The sequence below is a fragment of the Protopterus annectens genome, chromosome 8.part0, assembly GCF_019279795.1.
Source record: "Protopterus annectens isolate FY-2018-M chromosome 8.part0, PAN1.0, whole genome shotgun sequence".
Lineage (NCBI taxonomy): Eukaryota > Metazoa > Chordata > Ceratodontiformes > Protopteridae > Protopterus > Protopterus annectens.
In genome coordinates, this window is record NC_056741.1 from 1,612,511,824 (window position 1) to 1,612,531,823 (window position 20,000).

The following is a 20,000-nucleotide window of genomic DNA, read 5'->3' on the forward strand; positions in this document are numbered from 1 at the left end:
CATACACCCCTAATCGGTGAACAGGTCTGCTATCCTTGATAATTGTCATCAGGGCTTTAGGAACTCACACATCTACAAGCTGTGGTGATGGAGATGGCCCATCTGCAAATATCCTGTGTCCAGTACGGAGTGTTGCCTGACACCAGTTATAATTCTCATGTTCTGCATCCCATTTTGTAACCCGCATATGATGTGTGTCACAGCAGATGTGTGCTTCACATGCATGGGGGGGGCTTATTTCATGTAGGGTGTACATGTCTTTATTACATACATGTCTCTCCAGCATGTACTATGTATATCACAGTGATGTTGTAGGCATGAAGAACAGGTGAGACATGTGCTAGTACTGTCATGGGTATGCTGGAGGTACATAGTGGGATCCGACATTTCCCTGTATGGAGCAATACACATCCCCTCCAAAGCATTTAGGAAACATACTACACATGTACGGTCATGACATGGACTCCATAGAACATGTTATCTACTCTGTATTGGTGTACCATGGAACCTGTGTGGCTGCTACAGTTGTACGATATGCCTGTGTAGTGACATAGCGAGGGTGCCATTGCACACAGTGACAGGTATGATGACTGCCACATTCAGTATAGTAGTGACAGTCTGGAAGTTACATCCCAGAAATGTCGGTATAGGTTGGATAACACTGAATGCTTCCCATCTTACCGGCCAGTGAAAGTGAAATGCTACATTACTCTCCATGTCCATAACTCCATGTGTAATGGCTTAACTGTGTGTGGTGTATTTTGCAGGGGTGGATGATTTGCCACAGGATAATATTGTGCAGTCATTGGAAGTTAGTCTTTATCAGTGGCTCAGAGAACAACTGACTGTGTCTTAGGCCATCCTGGATAACTGCTGGTTCTGTCTGGGATTCTGTGACAGCTCCCAATATGCCATCACCTATTAAAGTACTCAGTCAGAGGTGACTGACAGTGGCTGTGACTGCAGAGAGGGAATAGGTAGATGGGGGTATACCAATAATGGAGGATGGTGAACTCCACTGGTGACTGGCATCATTGCAGCGTAGGTCTTCCAATGCTATCTTGCCAGAGTATAACTGTCAGACACTTGCCTATCCACCAGCTGATGTATACAGTTTCCAGCAAAACCTGCTGGCCTAATATTGTCATACACATTGTCAGGCCATGGTTGGTGGAATGAGACATATATCCAACATCCATTGTATAGTGTAACAGTCAATGGGCTCCTCTGGTTACAGTCGGTAGGCATAATCTGGCCTTGAGTAAAAGTAACAGAGTTTGGACCAGTATCAGTAGGTGTATGACAGTGTTAGTACTCATATCCATGCTAACTCCAATCATGGTATTTAGGTGACATGACTCAGAGATCCGGGGACACTGCTTGGTAGTACTTGCTAGTTGTTCTCAGTACAAGTAAGTAATGCATTTACTTCCAGCATGTTGCAAGAAGAGAGTCATGCAAGCTGTCTGTACAGAGAACAGACATACACATTAGGGAAGTGTAATATGTACACACTGTGTTGCTTAGTCAGGCTGTGGCTCACTTGCCCAAAGGATGGTCCAGGTCCTTACCAACAATTCCCTGCATCAGTGCTGTGGCATCCCAACACAGGGAACCAAGGTATTGCATCATATGTTTACCAAAATGGGTGACCAGTATAACCCCCCCCCCAATGTGAGGTCCTCCCTGGTGGGATCTGGCCACAGATCTGTCTCTTCGAACTACCATCACATAGCCCTCCTTGCAGACAATGCAGACATATATGTCAAGAAAGCCATTTATTACTTCATGTGGTTGACATAGCATGACTGCACCTCCCCCTTCAGATAGGACAGGCAAAGATTCAGAGCTCTACACACATGCATTATGTCAGCAGCATTACAACTGCTTGAACTTGGATGTATGGGACAGGAGGGACACAGACTATCATGGCTCAACAAGCCTGACTGATGGACAACTGCCATTAGCAGGCTGTACAATTACAGGTGGGCAGTGCTGCGTTACAGTTGGGGCACGGTACCCCCCCTAACATGCAGGCACTACCTCCTCAACCAAAAGAAGCACATAGTGTTGCTGTGATGTTGAGTAGACATGGTAAGTGACAAAAGTAGCCACCCACACAAAGCAGAACCGTAATGCACCATGTAGTTACATGTCTGACCTCAAGGGACAGGCCCAAATTGTCAGTGACCTCATACATCATGATGCCACATATGGTGGGTCTGCACTCATACCTAACCTGTACTCCCACACTGTCTGTGTCATCTATACTCCCTTGTCCCTACCACATCAGAGATACTTCAGGTGCAGCTATCATTGGGTAAGGCAATGATTCAGGTCGTAGTCTGCTATAGTTCTCCAACCATGTCCCAAGACTTACACTCCAAGTTCCTATGCACCCTGGAGAATATTAGGGTCCAACCTAACACTCTTATACTGGCCAACTTCAACTGCTCCTCCATTAACTGGGAAAACTACCAATACACTTGCCCAGTGTTTGATGGAATTCATTAATTTCAATGCCTTGGACCAACTCATTCTTACTCCCACTTGAGGTAGCAAGGTAGCAACATCCTTGACCTGGTCATTACTAACATGGGTGACCATTGCTCTACACCAATAGTCAACTGCTCCCTGGTTAGATCCAACCACAAACTAATGACCTTGGAAGTCCACATCCCTTCCACCACACCCCCCCCCCCCACAAAGGTAACCACCAAGAAAAACTTCTCCAAACATAACTTTGGGCTCCTAAAAACAGAGTTGTCTAACTTCACGGCACCCATGCAAATGGAGAATAGTTGCGTGACCACTGAATCACACACCAGTGCACTGTATTAACATGTACACAAATGCATGGATCTCACCAAACCCAAAAGAACCAAGATGCCCTTCTCCAAAAAAAGGAAGCCAATCTGGTGGTCCCCTGCCATAAACAAACTCTACAACAGAAGGAGGAAACTGATGTGTAATAAGGTAAAGTCTCAAGACTGGAAAAAACTCCCTTGTCAGCCTTAACAAAAAGTTGAGATCTCTCATCAAATCCTCTAAAGCTAGCTATGAAAACAGAATTGCAGCATATAGTAAAGAAAACCACAAGGCCTTCTATAGTTATGTAAAGAATCTCCAAGGCAATATCCAGATTTGCTCTAAGATACTGCACAATGGTACCTCCAATACCGAGCCAACAGATATTGCCAATATACTAGCCGACAGATTCAGTGCCAACTTTACCCTTGCCCCAAAGGACCAATCACAATACCAGTAGATTGCCAGACACCCAGTATTACTGCTGCACAGGTTAAAACAGCACTGTCCAAGGCCAAGAATACAGCTTCTATGGGACCTGACAACATCCCTGGCTGTGTTCTACATGAATTACAGAGTGAACAGGCACCTCAACTCTGTGCCCTGTTCAATCACAGCTTCACCTCAGGCTTTGTCCCTACCAAATGGTGCACTGCTACAGTCATCCCTCTCCGCAAAGCAGGAGTGATTACAGACCCTGGGAACTATCACCCCATTAGCCTGACAAGTCTGATATGCAAAGCTATGGAATGCATCATCATGGACCTAATAAACAAGGATATAGGGAATCTCCAAACTCTGGATCCCACACAGTTTAGTTTTGTGAAGGTTAGCTTATGCCTGCTCAACCTGGTTGACTTCTTTGAGTCAGTCACCACAGCTGTGGATGAAGGCAAGGTGGTTCATACATCCTACCTTGACCTGGCCAAGGCCTTTGATACCATTTCCCACTCAGGAATTATAGAAAAACTCACTAAGCTAGGCATCAACCCCTATATCACTAGGTGGGTTTCAAACTGGCTCACAGATAGAACCCACAGTGTGAAAGTAGCTGATTACAAGTCAGACTGCTGACCAGTCATGAGTGGAGTCCCACAGGGTTTGGTCCTGGGTCCTCTCCTGTTTGATATCTACTTCTCTGAAGTCCAGGCCAACACAAAGTTCACAGAAAATTGCAAGTTGGGAGCTATTATTAACTCTCCAAGTGATGTTGACATCCTACAGAAAGACCTTACTGAGACCAATGACTGGTGTCAGAACCATGGACTTAAACTCAATGCCAAAAAATGTGTTGTCATCCCTTTGGGAAAAACCTGGTTCCCATGAATTGCCACATTGATGATAGTCCTTTGAACACAGAAGGCGTTATAAGAGATCTGGGAAAAGAGGCTGACAGCAGCTTCTCTTTGGACCACCACATTGCCACTGTGGTTAAGACGTCCTTTCATGTGGCACATCTCATTACTAAGGGTTTTGGATCCAGGAAGAAAGAGGTCATTGTCTCCCTCTACTCTTCCCTCATTAGGCTAATCATTGAGTACAATGCCCCAATTGGTATGTACCTCACTAGACACCTGCAACAACTGGAGAGGCCGCAGAAGCACCTCACAAAGAGGATCCTAGGCCTTAAACACTTGTCCTATATGGACAGACTTAAAAAACTCCTACTATTCTCTGTCTCATATCGCCTACTTAGAGGCGATCTCTGCTTGACTTACAAAGCCATGTCTGACCCAGCTCTGTTAGAAATGCTACATCTAAAGAAATCCCAATCCCTCCACACCACATGTTCCAGAGACCTCAACCTCATTACCACGATCAACAGAACATGCTGAAGGGACAGGTTCATAACCCAGAGACTGCCCATGCTATGGAATAGACTTCCTATACATGTCAAACAGAGCACCTCACTGGCCTTCTTCAAGAGAAATCTTGATGAGTGGATGGGAAATAAAAAATTCACCCCGGGATTCACTCCAGTGGCTCTACTTGACAGAGGCACTGGGAACTAAGTTTGGGTGGCACGATGCCAGAGTATTCCTATGGGCAAGGCTTGTAAAGGCTCCATGGCCATTAGCCTAGTACACACCTATTTACTTATGAACCTATGTGATACATGACATTCCTATAACCTGTCCCATATCTTCCATAATTACAGAGCAGTTCACAACTGGCCTCTCCTTGACAGATACACAGCATTTATTGCACATGCTAACATTCGAGGCTGCATCTTACATGTGATCTGACAAGGATTACTATCACCATGGGGAAACCCTTGCAATCATACTGACACTACTGACTGCACATCAGCTGAGTGGACAACAGCAACTGTTATACCCTTGCACAGAGGTGGTGCATCCACTGACTAACATAAACATACACCTCTTTGTCTAAGTATCCATATATGTATGCCCATAAGGGCAATCATCATGAAGCTGATCAGAACACATAAATGTGCTCTACACACAGTTGACTGTACACAGTTTGGACATGTGACAGGGGGAAAATGACTGTTATACATGGTGGACATTTCTGAGGCAGTCACCAAGGACCTGGGTGAGGGTACGTCAGGGCATATAACCCCCTAGACTGAGCCAAGCCATCTAAATATACCCCCACTCAGGCAATATTTACAAAGCACCCACTTAGGCATCCATGATACTGTCATTGTAGGGAGTCACTAAGTGGCCCGTTGCTGGAACACATACACAACATAGGGACATCCACCTCCAATAACTGATCTGTAAGCAGTGCTCAACATGGCAGAGTCCTGGGTGCTCTACTGCCTCGAATCCATTCAACCACAATACAAGCAACTACTGACTGACTGTGGTTAACAATGTTGGCTGATGCCTGCACATTGTGAGCACTCATAGATTATCTGTGGTATGTCGCTATCCTGCAAGAGTGTATTGCAAACACATGTCTGTTGACATACTAATGGCCATAAACTCCATGCAAATATATATGTAGCATCAGTTCCATCAGTTAGACATATGTACCTTGTAAGTTGCACTTCAGTCACAACATGTGCTGCACATACTCAGGGGTGAACAAACTGGGCACACAGACCTGGCCAAACAGGTTAACACCTACTATGCCTCAGATCAACATGTCTCCACAGTGGTATGGCAGGAATCATATGGCATAGCTGAGGCCACAGTCACCTGTAAGTGACATGCTCATAAACTCCAAGTACTCTTCCCTCAGCATGCCAATATCTGAGTGCAATGACCATTTATTGATGTACATTTCCAAGCAGTACTGGCAATTGCACACAACAGTATGGTCCCTTACAAGGACAATTTCTGTCTTCAGTATGTGTTCAATGGGGATCATCTGCAATCAGTGTTATTGTCGCCTGTGGCATTTAGACTACTCAGAGATGATCTGTGCCTTGTATACAGGACAATGTGTGACTCTGCTTGACTGCATATGCTGCCTATTTGTAGGAGGCATAGCAGCTAGATAACTCACTGTACAGACATTAACCTCATCACCTGTGGCATTTAGACTACACAGAGGTGATCAGTGCCTTGCATATGGGCCAATATCAGATTCTGCTTGACTACATATGGTGCCTATTTGTTAGGAGGCATAGTAGATGGATAACTCACTGTAAGGACATTAACCTCATGTGATGTTACTGCATGCTTGTGTGAAAGATTGGTCTAGCAAACTTAAACACATCCTTGAAACAGAACCCTGTCAACTGACACACAGAGCACCTCAGTGCACCTCAGCACATGCCATCTGTATGACTGGCTAGGTGACCATCATCTCAATACTGGGCGTCTGCATGTGTCCTTCTTGGACTGGGGCAATATGTGCTAATCCTGTAACTATAGGTATAAAGATGTCTATGATTATGAGGCCTGTATGTCCATTATGCTAATGAAGTTCAAACATTCTATGGTTCCATAATATGAAGTAAAATGCTCTAAAAGGCTCACACACATACATGGCTACATTGAGGCTAGCACCACCTCAAATCACTGAATGCAGGACAAGGCACACACACACATAGTGCAAGTTGGATGTATGTAGATGAGAACACTTACCTATGTAATGGAACACACTATAGACCACAGTGCATGATACATGCAACACACCTCATGCTTGCTAGTACTATCAGTTTAGGACATATTATATCTGATGACATCAGCAGGCCTTTTTGTGGTCAGTCCTTTGGGGGGCAACATCACATGCTACAAATAAAATACTACAAACCCCTACCTATTTCTAGGTTACCAAGGTGATCATATTTATACCACTAGCCTGGAATGAGATTAGATGCCCTATCTATCTAGTTTTATACACTATAGCTCACAGTACTTATCGCATGCACCACAGCATAAGTTTGATATTATGCTGTGAGATGGCAGTCTTAAGGAGGATGATATCATCAGGCTTTGTAGAAGAGGGAAGATTGGAAGCCAGCAGTAGGTTACAGGGTGAAAAAGCATTGCAGGTGGATAGCCCATGAGGGAATAGCAGTTGTTTTGCAGGGGTATACACACACACACACACACACACACACACACACACACACACACACACACACACACACACATAGACACACACACACACACACACACACACACACACACACACACACACACACACACACACACACACACACACACACACACCAAGTAGCCTAAAGTGTGATTAGAACTTCACTTTTTTTATCCTTAGACACTAGAGTTCACAGTGATTATCATATGTGCCAAGGCTTAAGTCTGATGCAACAATGTCAGCTGGTAGTCTTAAGGTGGATGACATCATCAGGCCTTGTAGAAGAGGGCAGTTTGGAAGCCAGAAGCAAGTTACAGGGCCAAAAAGTGCATAAGGGTTGAAGGGGGAAAAGCCCATGAGGGCATGGCAGTTATTTTGCAGGAGTATGCACACACATCACCAGTAGTGAGAGTAGAACCCCTACCTATATAGTTTTATACATTATAGGTCACAGTACTTATCACATGTACCATTGCTTAAGTCTAATGCTGAACTCTCAGCTGGTGGTAAGGTGAATGACATCATCAGGCCTTGTAGAAGATTGCAGTTTGGAAGCCAGCAGCAAGTTGCAGGGCCAAAATGTTTATAAGCACTGCAGGTGGGTAGCTCTTGAGGGCATGGCAGCTGTTTTTCATGAGAATACACTCACATACATGTGCACCAAGTAGTCTGAAGTGAAATTAGAACCTCTACTTATATAGTTTTACACATTATAGATCACAGTATTTATCACACATGCCACAGATTAAGTTGTCTGTATATGTGGCTGCAGGAAGAGTACTTGAGTATTACACAAACTAGGCTTGTGTTGGATAACATCTGTGGTCTGCAGAGTGTATATGTGATATTCCTTCATGCATCTAGTGTCCTAGCATTGAGATAGCTATCATCCTAGCTATGTGTCTACACTTACCAGTATGGCCATATGTTGCTGTTTGCCCTTATATAGGCAAATCTGTGGGAAGGAACAATGTGCCCTGTCCAGGCATGCATTGTCAACATTATACATTACACCACCTGCTCACCTGTGTCTGTCTATGTGGTGACATCCAGCAGGCACAGGTGTCTGTAGGTAAGTGGATTATATACTGTTGCACCCTTAATTTAGCTCATTTGAGAAACAATATGGATTAGGTTCATAGGTGTTTACTAGACTAATAACCACAAGGGAATTTTTAAACCTAGCCATGCATCACAAATCTCTGACAAGTTCTGATATCTTTGATAAGTGTAAGCATGGTCCTGGGAGATGAATTATTTACAGGTTATCTGTTTGCATTAGGACATAGATGCCAAACCAGGGATGAATTTCCATTTTCCCATCCAATTGTCTGAGTTGAACTTGAATTGGGTTATGGAGGAACTCTGCTTTACATGGATGGGGAGCCTGTTCCACAGATGAGGTAGTCTCTGGGATACATACCTATCTCTACAACAGGTCCTATTTATATCACAGGCAAGGTTTAAGTCTTTAGAATGGGTAATTATGGTACTGTTTGCTTTGTGGATATGCAGGAGGTCCATCAGAGTTGGGTCTGATAATGCCCTGTATGCCAGGTATATATCTCCCCTCAAAAGCCTGTAGGAGACAGAATACAGGGATAGGGCAATGAGGTGGTCTGCATAGGACATATTACTTACACCATGCATTCTTTTAGTGAGGAACCTCTGTGGATGTTCCAGTTGTTAGATATGCCTGGTTAGGTAAATACCAAAGGGAGCATTGTACTCAATGATAGGTCTGATGAATGCCAAATGCAGTGGAACAATGACTTCCTTGGACTTAGATGCCATACCTTTGTTTAGAAGTCGTACAACATAGAATGATTTCTTCACCATTGTAGACACGTGATGATCAAAGGCTATTTTACTATCTATGTGTGTCCTTAAGTCCCTGATTACTGGGTCAACTCTAAGGAGTGTGTTGTCAATATGATAGTTACCATGGATGGATGACTTCCCAAAGGATACTATTATGCATTTCTTGGCATTTATTTTTAGTCCATTGCTCTGACATCAGTTGTGTATCTGTATCAGCCAATATTTGTTTCAGTGTGCGATTCAATGAAAGCTCTTAATTTGTAATCATCTGCAAATTTAGTCAGCCAGAGAAAAATGAAATTGGCCTTGACTTCTGAGAAGTAAATATCAAAAAGGAGTGGGACTCCACTTATGATTGGCCTCTTTGTAGAGGTGGACTCCCCAATTCTAACTTCCTGTATCCTGTCAGTGAGCCAGTTGGCTATTCACTGGGTGACATACAGTTAATCTCTTGAGTTTGTCAACAATGCCTGAGTGGGGTATTGTGTCAAATGCCTTGGTCAGATCAAGGTAGATTATGTGAATGATTCTGCCCTCATCAAATGTTTTGGTGACCTTCTCAAAGAAGTCTGCCAGGCTGAGTAGGCATGATCTGCCTTTGATGAAACCAAACTGGGTTGGGTCGGGTCCATTGTCTGGAGGTTTACTATATCACTATTGATCATCTCCATGATAATTCTTTCCATGGCTTTACATATATGACTAGTGAGACTTATGGGTCTGTAATTTCCTGGGTCTGTAGATGGCCCATCTTTGTGCACAGGAATGACTGCTGCCTTTCTCCATTCATTAGGCACAAAGCCTGTTCAGAGGCTACAGTTAAATAATAATTCCAAAGGCCCTGATAGATCATGTTTTATGCTATTTAGAAGGCATCCTGGGATATTGTCTGGGTCCACTGATGTAGTGCTCTTGGTCTAGTGACAGTATTTGATGATATTGCCTGAGGGAAGGTTGGGAGGGAAAGAGGAGTAAAGTTGGAGTTGAATTTATCAGCCAGTATGTCTGCTGTATCTTCTGGCTCAGTATAGGTGGCTCCATTTACAATGAGCTCTGCACACAATTGTGTATTGCCGTTGAGGTTGTGGACATAGCTAAAGAATTCTTTGTGGTTGTCCTTGGTCTGGGAGGCCAAACATACCTCAAATCTGGCTTTGTAGACTTCATTTGTCCTCTGAGTTGTTTGTTTAGTTTGATGAGAGTGATTCTATCCTGCTGGGTGCTATACCTCCTAATTTTTGCCATGATTTTCTTCCTCCTGATATACATCTTATTGGTTTTGTGATTCCACCATGGTGGCTTGTTTTTTGAGTTAGTTCTGTGGATGTGTGATAATGCAGATTTACTCACCATTATTAGGGTATGTAGAACAATGCAGACTTCCACATTTTTATGTATATAACAGGGATGTATATATAAATGTAGCTGTGTGTGTGCATGATATGAATATGTGTTTAGATATACTATGTATGTGAAAGAGAAATAGTAATAGATATATATGTATATGTATATGTATATGTATATGTCTGTATATATAGACATATCTATACATAACAGATCATTTTGATGAAGGGCCAACAGAATATTGCTCACTTTAACTAAGTGCATGGGCATGCCCAGTGGCACTGTCAGTACTTATAGAGTGACTCCAGGCCACACCTACCTGTACTCCATTCTGGGATTTTGTGTGTTAGAGACAATGATATCTGTCCCTGTTTCTGAAGTACTGCACTTCACTCAAAATGTACATGGCATTCCCCAGATGTCTGCTTACTTAATATGTGACTGATGTTCATAATATTATACCACACACAGACTGACAGTCTGTGAAAACAGCAACATAATAATACCTCACATGCAGAAGATGTGATTACGTCAAGATTAGAACCATCAACACCATCAACCACGCTAACTTCCCTAGTCTACTAGGCCACACAGGCTGGCAGGCAAACAGGAGTCATTCATCACACAATCAACAGTATAAATATGTGCGTTGTTATTTCTGCATTATGTGTGACATGCAATGTTTGATTGAGTTCTATGTTAGAGTCCTGAGACTGCCTGGTCTGCTGATATACCATTGCTGACTTACTGTTAAAGCAGTTATATGGGGACACTGCTGTGTTGGGGGTGGGGGAACAACAGCACATGATTTTGGGATAGACAGTAGTTCAAATATCATGTGACACCAATGTTTGAAATCCTCCCTTGACTGATGTAGTGAATAATCCAACCATTAGGCCTAGTGAACATTACAGAACACAAACTAGTGGACTGGGTATCTGTAGTCCCATGTGGATGCTGCTTCTGTCCATATACCCCACTATTTTCCTTGCATAAATGCAGCAGATCCATACATGTAATGCCATATTATAGTAATCCATACAAGTAGTGTGTAAGTTGGAGACTTACCTTGCAAATGCAGCAGGTGACAGAACTGTAATTCAGGGCTGACTCTGTGTGATGCGAGCAATACACAGCCAGTACATTGATAGGTACAGGCTGTGTGGGTTGCCTGGCATCGGCAATTTTACTATATGTATGTGAGTAGGAGGAAGGTGTCAGTCCCTAGGCCCTAGGCTGTCAGTGAATGTGCTATGCATTGTCTCTTAGCCAAAGCGTACTGGGCACACTTATGTCTGCCTACAGGGACATCATCAGGGGGTTTGTCCTTCGAGTCCTCCTGTGACTGTGCCTGTGGTGACCTAGGCATTGGTGGGATGCTATGTATCCCTTCCCTTTGCTGATCCTGCTGCAGCTGTTTTCACAGTATCATATTGTATAGCATGGCACATACTGTGAACATATGTGCACATGTGGCTGGAGAGTACTACAGGGCTCCACCAGATATATCAAGGCACCAGAACTGTGACTTCAGAAGCACAAACACATGTTTTATGATGTTCCTAGTTTGTACGTGTGCCTCATTGTGGCATTCTTCCATGGGTGTGTTTGCATTTCTGATGCATGTCATCATTCATGGTTCCGGTCTGTAGCCGGCATCCCCCAGTAAATGGCCATGTGGGATGCCCCCCTAGCAAACATCTGGTGCAGCTGTGATGTGTGCCAGATATGGGAGTTATAATAACTGTCAGGCCTGCCAGCACACACATTCATGATAATGCCCTCAGCATTGCACATGACCTGGCAGTTGATTTTACTCTCCTCACTGGGTGGTGACTTGATGTGTACCTGAATGCAATCTATGGCATCCAGTACCTCAGGGTAATGTGCTACACAGTAGAAATGTTGCATATTGCTGGCTCTCAGCTCAGTAGTGGGGGGAAAAGAAATGTGCTCACTGGCATGTGGTAGCATGGCATCCAGGAACTGGTGAAGTACCCTAGAAGCAGATATTTATGAGACCCTCATCATGTCCCCAGTTGGTCTTTGGAAAGTCCCATCAGCTAGCATCCTATGGGCTACACAAACCTTGGTTTCCATTGATATGGGTTCACCTCTGTTGGGTCTGTGTCTGATCTGAGGGTGACAGAGCTCAGTGAGTTCTTGTAGTATGTCCTTGTCTACCTTGTAATGCTCTACAATCTTCAGCTCATGTAGCTCCTGGAAGGATACCCTGGGCATGAACACTCTTCTCCTTCTCAGTCTAGGCCTATTATCAGTAGCAGCATCAGCACTGACCTCAGCATCTAGCACATACAGATGTAGCAGACCTGCAGGAGCCCCTAGCATTCTTTCAGTTAAAATTCCCAAGTTTGTACTCCACTGGTGTAGAGTATAGGGGAAAAATCAGTATGTAGGGTTTTTGCATACTTTATAGTGCTCTGCTGTAGATGCTGACTGTGTGATTGATGCATTTTACCTGCCTAGTATATGACTGACATCACTTAATGGCTCTAGTTTAAGTTAAACAGGGGTCAGAACTAATTAATATATTATTGGCTTTTAGATACACTCAGCACAGCAGCACACTGCTCAAAGGCACACCCCGTAGGTAAACAAAGCTTAGCACTAGTGTACATACCCCCCAGACTTCCACAGTCAGCATAGCTGTGTGCCATGCAAACACATGGAAACACACTCCCCTTACCTAAACAAAGCTTAGAAGTTAGTGCACACACCTCCCTGGAAGTATACTCTCAGCACAGCAGCACACCATGCAAACAGGCACAACTAAGCTGAAATAAGCTTATAAGTCTATGAACACACCCTCCAATGATGCCAGATACCTCCTCTGTAAACACCTACATGGTTCTCTGCCTACTCAAAGGGGATATGCAAACTCGATTATCCCTTTATGCTATTTAGTAACTTCACCTCATTTGCATAGCCTCCTAGCCCTAACACATTAGCAACAGCACCAATACACCATTGTAGATACTCCATGCAAGGACCTGTAATGCATTTCTGTCACATAATATTAAATTTGTTTTTTTCCGAATTTTTTTTTATAAAGCATGTTTGCACACTGTGGCATGCTGTGCAAACATGCCATGATTATTAAAAAATAAAATTAATTTAACTTATTTCCTTTAATTTTTCAGATACACAGGATGATAGTTTCACTCATATCTGTGTATGTGGTATGCTATTTCTGTCCATATATCTACATTTTGCAGCCCCTTTTGTCTGTAGGTATGCCCGTACATGGCATTTTTCCATGTACACTACAAACACTGACATAAGTTCTGAAGAGCTGACTATCTGCTTGCTGGATCGCTTTACCTGAATCATTTTCATGAGATTCACTTGCTTATGAGGTGATATGCATGCCACAGAACTTCCTGTGTTGGTGCATGTGTGCACACCACTCAGCAGTATATACTGAATCTAAAACCTACTTAGTTTCATGTAAGCAGTGTGGCATGATGCCTATACAGTGAAAAATACTGTGTAGGCTTTATTAAATTCCCCCAGTATGTATTTAATTTGTCACTTTTTAAATATGCTTATGCATATTTTAGATACTTAGACGATATTCTCATTTTGTGGGGAGGAGCAGAATTAAAATTGGATGAGTTAATTCAGTATTTAAATAGTACCACAGAATTTTTAAAATTTACTTCCTCGTTTGGCCATGATAAAATTATTTGGATGTAACTCTGTTTAAAGATAGGGTGAAGCATAGGTTTGGTTCTATGATCTTTGTAAGGAAACCTCAAATTCTAACTTACATATTAATAGTTGTCACCCTTTTTTCAAGAAAAAGAATACAGTTAAAGGTCAATTGATTAATTACTGACGATCAAGTGTTTAAGCTTGAAATGAAATTATTAGTGAAAGTGTTTTTAGAAAGAGATTATCCATTTCTTTACTGCAAGATATGGAAAGGGTTATTATTGAAGGAATAAGTACTAGACATGCATCGCTCTTGAGGGGTACAAAGGTTTCAATGTTAACCAAAGGAAGATAGGTTTTAAAGTTGGGGCTATGGTGGTCCCTTACAAAAGTGATGCTGGTAAAATAATGACTATTTTGAAATCAAACTGGAATTTGGTTTTTACCCAAGATTTAAAGATGAAATTAGGGAATGAGGTCTATTTTATATTTAGTAGGGTTAAAAACACAAAAGAATAGAGAGGAAAAGGGGAAAGGTGATGTAAGAGACCATTATAAGTAAAAAATGTCCAAATGTGGTAACTGTAAATTTTGCATATACATTAATAATGGTCCCTATGTAACCACTGATAATTTTGAATAGACTATTGAAAACCCTGATTTCTGTAATTGTAACACAATGGATGTTATATATTTAACAGCACGTGTGTCATATGAGCACCTATATGATATTTAGAAAAAGAGAACTACACATGCTTTATGTAGGCACTCAGAGTATATGGATTTGAAAAAGACATTTATTTTTTGTCATTGATAAAGTAATTCAGGATTAGGGGAGGGGATGTTGAAAATATTATTGAATATAAGGAAATGAGATGGCAGATTAGACTAGATGCAAACAATAAACCTAGTTTGAAAGACATACTACCTTTAAAGAGTGTATTGAAACAGATGTCAGCTAATATATAAAAATATTTTATTATGTCTTTTTAAGTGCAAACAATTTTTTTACCATTTTTTATATATTTTTTGGTTGTATGTGTTGTGAATAATAATAATGTGTTTATGAATATTTATGATTCATTAAATGTGATTGGTTGGTGGAAGTAAAAATAAGGGATGATTTTAATATTAAAATGTACTCTGAGGAAGTCCTGTTAATGTAATTTATGAATGCACTTAGTACTGTTTGCTCTTCCTTCAAATAAAATTGTTTTAATGCCATCTTTTCCGTCCTTTGCAGTTCATTTTTCTTTTTCTTTGCTTCATTTTATTAGTTAATTTTTTGGTGTCAGTTACCACTGGCTTCTGCTCTTGCGGCTATGACTGTTGTGAGTTAGGAGGTTGGGAATGCCTCAGTAGGAGGGGTTGCTGGTCTCTTTCAGGTAGACAAGCACACTTGCTTGCTGCAGTCCAGCGACAAAAGCAACATGAAGACTGTGTTCTTGTTGATGGTGTTATAGCATGACTGGCTGTTACGACCGCCACATATCAAATGCAATTGACTGGCAGAACCCTAGCTTCAAGTTACCTGACATAGGCAATTCTGACTCATATTAACCATCTAATGAGTCACACTGGTATCCCCCCGGGTTTGTCAGGAGCCAACGTGCTACCCATATCACAGTCTATCACCATTCAGGTGCACCCCCATCCTGTTGTGCCATATCCCATCCCATGTGCATTGCCACTTCTCCTGTTAAAATTTATGTGCTACAAATTTCTCTGTCCAGTCCATTCTAACCTTCCTAGTGTGTGTGTGTGTGTGTGTGTGTGTGTGTGTGTGTGTGTGTCTGTGTGCGAACACATGCATATGCAACCCATTTTGTCTGCACTGTTTTGTTTTTGTGTACCACTGTAGCCTACACTTCCCCACCATTGCTATCCCTGCTTCCTACTGTTTTCAGCATCTATCTCTCCATATATGTTTATAAATAAAATTGGGACTTTTCCCTACAAATGACCTGTGCAACCTTTTCACTTGTGGTGTTCCTTAATGTTTACATTCTCTGTGTACCTCTGCTTTCTATATTCTCCAATGTTCTACTGCCCTATACTTCGCTTCCACCCCCCCCATGCAGTAACTCCAACTCCCTGCCATCTCCTCATTTTGCGAGTTTCAGCCTAACAGGTACACAGATGGTCAATCCAGTAGTCTGCAACCTACTTTTTGCTCTGCTTTGTTGATGCTGGTTTCTGTTTTTTCAGCACTGGTCTCATTTCTAGATCAGAGCACAGCTAACTGCTTAAACATGCAGTCTGGCATTGGTGTGTACTTACTTCAGAATGTATCCCTGTAATGCACTGCAGGCCCTGCTGCAGAGTACAACATATCCTTGTGGGTCACAATAATAACTTCAGGAGTCTTTCTGCAACTCCTGGCCATCAGTTAACACATACTCTAGTTTCTTAAAACCAGACAAATGGTGTCAGCACTGGTGCTAATCTTCCTGAGAAATAGGCATCAAAGTATTTGCCTTATGCAGATATAATACAATTTGTATGCATTTCCTCATCAAATTTCAGAGCACCCTGGTTAAATTTTATCAACAACTCAAGATTCAACTGCAGACTTTCTACACTATCGACCTGTAAATATTGTAGTCTTCTGCAAATTCTATCATAGTAAATATGACTTTTACTTTTGATTTCCATATATCATCTATATAATTAAATCAGGGATTTTTTTTTTAATTTTCTGCTCATCAATGGTTAGGCTGGTAAGAGAGGACTCCCTTTAATAAATCATTTCCATATTTCAGAATTGTAAGCAGACATTCCTCATAGCATTTGCTGCAGATCCTTTACAAGTCCAATGGAATGAGGATAATGCGGACTGTATGTTGCATCTTAATTTTCACTTGTGTACTAAACTTTTGAATTACTGACTTTTGTACTACAAACAATTGTCAAAAAGGATAAAATCATCTTGCAAGTATAGAATTTAAGAAACTAATGAAACACACATTAATCACTCTCACATCAAGAAATTCTCATAATTCTATTTGCATAATCAATAAAAGAAACTCTACCCACACTAAAACAAAAATAAATAAACTTCACACAACGCAGGCAGAAATCTGTTACAAATAAAATGTCAGAACTAAAAAAATCAGAATAAAAAGCAAAAACACCACAGACCACAGCTAGATGTTCAGAAAGCAGCCTAACCAGCAAATGAGATCCAAATGTATTTACAGAAAGATTAACAAAAAACATAACTGAAAAAAAAATCCTAACAAAACCTTAACTATAACACACCACTTAAAATATACAGAATACTGCTGAAAAAAATGTACAAGTGCACCTCTTAATTAGAAGGGAAAACCAGGCAGGAGATACTTCATTTTCAAAAACTACAAAAACTAAGTAACATCATATTAAAGGGTCAAAATTATAAAAAAAAAAGAATCACCAAAATCAAAAAGAAAACAAAACAATCCACATGAAATTATTTAAAAATATATAAGAAATATGTGTCTCTGTTTTGTGTAATAAATAAATATCTTTATATGGTACGATTAACTAATAAATATGGGATCTCTGACTTCACCACTCAGCCCAAACTCATTCCATAAAATTATACTGCTCCATATTTATGTGTATGCAAGTGTGTGTGTGTGTGTGTGTGTGTGTGTGTGTGTGTGTGTGTGTGTGTGTGTGTGTGTGTGTGTGTGAGATGTCTCTTTTTCTCTTTCTATATATATATATATATATATATATATATATATATATATATATATATATCTGTGTGTATGTTTGTATGTGTGTATCTATGCATGCACACATGCATGTACACATGCGCACGCACACACACACACACACACACACACACACACACACACAGACATACATGCACGTGCACGCATGCACACACACGCGCACACACACACACACACACACACACACACACACACACACACACACACACACACACACACACACACACACACACGAGTTTCACTCTAGAGGGGTTATATTTCCTTCGTAGCTGGTCAGATATTCTTGCAGTTCATAAATAATGATACATCATACTAAATGGTATATAACTGAGTTTTCTACTTTCTCTAAGACTGAAAGATTTTAAAACAAATAATGCACCTTCTACACTGAAGGATAACTACACATTTTCATCTGTTGCTACTGTTGCATAACAAACGAATGTAAAAGGTTTAACAGCTTGTGAATGAATCTAAATTACTCCACAAAAGCATTCTTTTTTGAAAATATAAGCTGAAAAAAAATTAGTATTTTCCAAATTTGCTGATTTATTTATTTGTCCTTTGGATACTGGGAAATCTGACTGGGTGGGTGCCCCATTTTCAGCATTGGCCCAAGGAGAAAAGCTACATATATTACTATACAATGCAATAGCAAAATACAATACAATGCAATAGTACAATAAGTAATGAAATAGTATACAATAAACAATGTAAGGATGATACATAGAAAAAAAAATTCAGGAGAGAAATCGAACTAGCCGTAAATGAGAATCCAGTGATACAAAAGCATTTGTATATAATGCAATTCCAATGAAAGTATTTTTGCCCTTGTTTTACATTTGTTAAGATTGTTTGTTATCAGATTTCATTTATATTTTCATTATGTTCTTTGCATGGAAAAAGAGCATGTTTTCTTTACAGCACATTCTCAATCATGTCATCTTATAGTTAAAGATCCCTTTTATTATTATAGTTATTGTTAAGTTCTTATTTTCTAAACTATACTTATGACAGCAGCCTGTTGCTGTAATGTGTACCCTGACAACAAGAGCAATTTCTTTTTAAAAGAAAATCCATTATGCATGCTAGATACAACAACAAAATGCACCATCTGGTCTTCAGCCAATGCTGCATACTTCATTGCTCATCTCAGAGCTGTCAAGTATATACTTATGAGAAGAGCACAATGCAATGTGATATTTCATTGGATTCTGTCTGTTTACAACAAAATGCAAAACAGTAAGTATATCCATCTCATTATGCTTCAGTTGACTGAAAGTTCATTTAGCCTAAAACCAGTAGTTCATTTAGTTGAAAAATCATTTGATCTAAACCATAAAATGCCAACTCATTTCAAGGAAAATGTGACACAATAAATATACTTCTAAAAGTTTTTTGGGCTGGTGGGGGGCACCCCCCCCCCCGCCGACTTACATATACTAACTTCACTCTTACAAATCTACATAGAAAAGTGAATACTCCTGACACACTGAATCACTGCTGGCACACATACACATACTTCTAAATACTTAAAAGTGCACTTTAGAAGGGAACTAATAATGTCAACACAAACTTGTATTATAATACCTACACCCCAAGCAAAACTATTCTGCATAATGGCTGCACAAGTATTTTTCTACAAGTAAACAATTTTAAATCAAATGTGATTCAGTCATTTGAGTTGCAGTCCAAATAAATTTTAGACCATTTTTTTCTAATGAGCTTTCAGTCAAATTAACAGTAACCATCCATATGACTAATAGAAACTGACTGTATCATATAAGAAAAATAATATTCTGTGCCATATACAAGGGAATAGGGTATGATTAGAATAATACTGCACTGTTCTGATTTGTAATATTATACACACACACACACACACACACACACACACACACACACACACACACACACACAAACACACACACACACTCTCTCTCCCTCTCTGTATATATATATATATATATATATATATATATATATATATCTATGTGTGTGTGTGTGAATATATATATATATATATATATATATATATATATATATATATATATATATATATATATATATATATATGTATGTATATATATATATATATATATATATATATATATA